This window comes from Chrysemys picta, unplaced genomic scaffold (assembly GCF_011386835.1).
Source record: "Chrysemys picta bellii isolate R12L10 unplaced genomic scaffold, ASM1138683v2 scaf3339, whole genome shotgun sequence".
In the NCBI taxonomy this organism is placed as follows: Eukaryota; Metazoa; Chordata; order Testudines; family Emydidae; genus Chrysemys; species Chrysemys picta.
In genome coordinates, this window is record NW_027056041.1 from 1580 (window position 1) to 4545 (window position 2966).

At 41.4% G+C, this 2966-nt stretch overlaps 1 pseudogene; it reads left to right on the top strand.

Annotated features, from left to right (window-relative positions):
• Positions 1-814: 814 nt before the first annotated feature.
• On the top strand, positions 815-1759 carry LOC135980441 (olfactory receptor 5V1-like; annotated as a pseudogene).
• Positions 1760-2966: the final 1207 nt, after the last annotated feature.

Consider the following 2966-nt stretch of genomic DNA (forward strand, 5'->3'; position numbering starts at 1 on the left):
ACCAGCAAATTTGAGAAAATCAAAATCACCATCTACTTTGGCAAATCTTGGCCAATAACATTGCGCTAGAAAGAGAGAACACATCCTGATGTACATATCCCATGTTTAATGTCCAGGGTTGGAAACTAGTGAAAAACATCTTCGATTTGCAAACCTATCACTTATCGAACTCAATTCACCACTGCCCATTCCACTCAAGTCATTGCAGTTGTGCTGGGGAAAAGCTAGAGTAACACAGGAGTTAATGAGACTTATTTATACCAATCACTGACACAGATATTTACTATGCCTCTTTCACAAAGTTATCTGACCAAAAAAAGCAGTGATTGGAAGGTTATTTTCAATTTAGATTCTTAATACTCTTTGTCCACCTGTAAGCCAACACAGTGTGCTGGATGGATAATATGGGATCTGGTTTAGAAGAAAGGGCTGTACATGAGGTTTCTAAAAGCAGATCTCTCTTGTATGGCTCACAACACGAGAAATGGGGTCAAATAGGAGAACTAATTGGACACGGTGTTGACACCGGTGTAATCAAAGAAAATATTTGTGTAAATCCACATGGAATAGGACCCACTTTGTTTTTTATCCAACTTAGATTGTTGAATTAGAAATGTGAATTTGTCCATCTGAGTCCCCTTGGCTTTCAAAATCTCACTTGTGTTTTATCTATCTATCTATCTATCTATCTATCTATCTATCTATCTATCTATCTATCTATCTATCTATCTATCTATCTATCTATCTAATTGAATTTCCATAACCTGCTATGTTGGTTAATTTCATTTCTTTTTCTCTTCATACAGATCACTAAATGTGAATGGAAAACCAAACCAATGTGAATGAATTTATTCTTGTGGGACTTTCTGATTACCCGGAACTTCAATTTTTCCTCTTCCTGGTGTTTTTAGTTATTTACCTAATCACCCTGGTGGGGAACATGATGATTATGCTGGTGATAAGGGCTGATCCTCAACTCCAAACTCCCATGTACTTCTTCCTGTCTCATTTGTCCTTTGTTGATATCTGTTATTCCTCAGCCACTGTCCCTAAGATGTTGGTGAATTTCCTAGCAAAGCACAAAACCATTTCTGTCAATGGCTGCCTTGCCCAGATGTTCTTCATCCTCCTCTCAGCTGGCACTGAAGTTTTTGTGCTCTCGGCAATGGCTTATGACCGATACACTGCCATATGTCACCCATTGCATTATGTGGGGACCATGAACAAACGAGTGAGCAGACAGTTGGTGGGTGGTTCTTGGATAATGGGACTCTTGTATTCACTGGTCAACACTGTCCCTGTGTTAAAGTTACACTTCTGTGGGCCCAATGAAATCAGGCATTTCAGCTGTGAGCTCCCTTCGCTCCTACAACTATCTTGCACCGTGACCTTGACCAATAAAATAGCTCTTCTTTCTTCTGCTGTGATATTTGGTTTCAGCTCCTTCCTCTTCACCTTGGTCTCCTACATTCACATCATCTCCACTATCCTCCGAATACGCTCCTGGGAGGGAAGACGTAAAGCCTTCTCTACATGCAGCTCTCACCTCATTGTGGTGGTTTTATTGTTTGTGACAGCTCTTTCCCAGTACATGAAACCCAGCTCAGTCACTTCCCTGGTTCTAGATGAACTCTTCTCCATCCAGTACAGCATCTTGACCCCCATGTTGAACCCCATCATCTACAGCTTGAAAAATAAAGATATGAAAACTGCTCTGACAAGAACACTAGGGAAAATTCAAGTTTCTCATGCAATGTAACCATTTCTAGGTTTTATCATTTTCAATAAAATTATAATATAAATTGAAGAATTGTGGGAACTGCACTATCTAGATATTTTGAGTTCTTTCAACTGGTTGACACTGATACACAATTGGCAATCAATTTAGTCTAGATCAGGGATCAGCAACCTTTGGCACGCGGCCCGTCAGGGAAATCCACTGGCAAGCTGGAATGGTTTGTTTACCTGCAGCGTCCGCAGGTTCAGCTGATCGCAGATCCCACTGGCCACAGTTCGCCGTTCCAGGGCAATGGGGGCTGTGGGAAGTGGCACGGAGCCAGGGATGTGCTGGTTGCTGCTTCCCGCAGCCCCCCATTGGCCTGGAACAGTGGGAGCTGCGATCAGCCAAATCTGTGGACGCTGCGGGTAAACAAACCGTCCAGGCCCGCCAGCGGATGTCCCTGATGGGCCGCGTGCCAAAGGTTGCTTATCCCTGGTCTAGATAAAAGCACTCATGCAAACACAGTTTATAGGGCCAAAATGTTAGGTGCGATAAACAGAAGTATCTCAGTTGGGTTCAATTGAACTATTTCAATTTACACCCGCTGAGGACCTGGCTCATTATGTTGATATCCATCCTTGATTTATTTCTACTTAAAGCAATGTAAGCTTTGGGGTTGAGTAGCATTAAATTTGAAAATCAACGTGCAAAGAGTCCAAACACTAGGGATTTAGACTGAACTTGAACTGGCATTGAGTATAGTTTGAGCTAAGGCATGCTAGGTAAACCAAAATTTTCACTTGATTTTTAGCCTAGCCACAACTCCACAAGATAAATCAAGCGATATGATTTTACCCTGTATCTACATTAGGAAAAAAGTGTCAAAGTTAGATCGGTTATAACGATTATGTGTTACTCCAGGGCCTTAACCTTAAGACATCCTTCCTAAAGGGCCTAAGGGAGTTAGGTGCTGAAATGTGGCCCTGGATGTTACAGTGAAGAAAGCAGGTGTTAGGAGTATTAGTGATGATAATGTAATATTCAGGCCTGTATATCTGCCTATATTTTGGGTCTTTTTGCCCATTTGACTTTTGATATTTTTATATCCTTAAAACACTTATATCCTGGTGAACAAAGAATAAAGACACTGTGTGTTACATCTGCCCACAAGAAGATGAGTTGAAAAGAGATAAGAGATAGAGTTGAAGTGTTGCTGGGTAGAGTGGGAGTTCAATATATGAGCTTA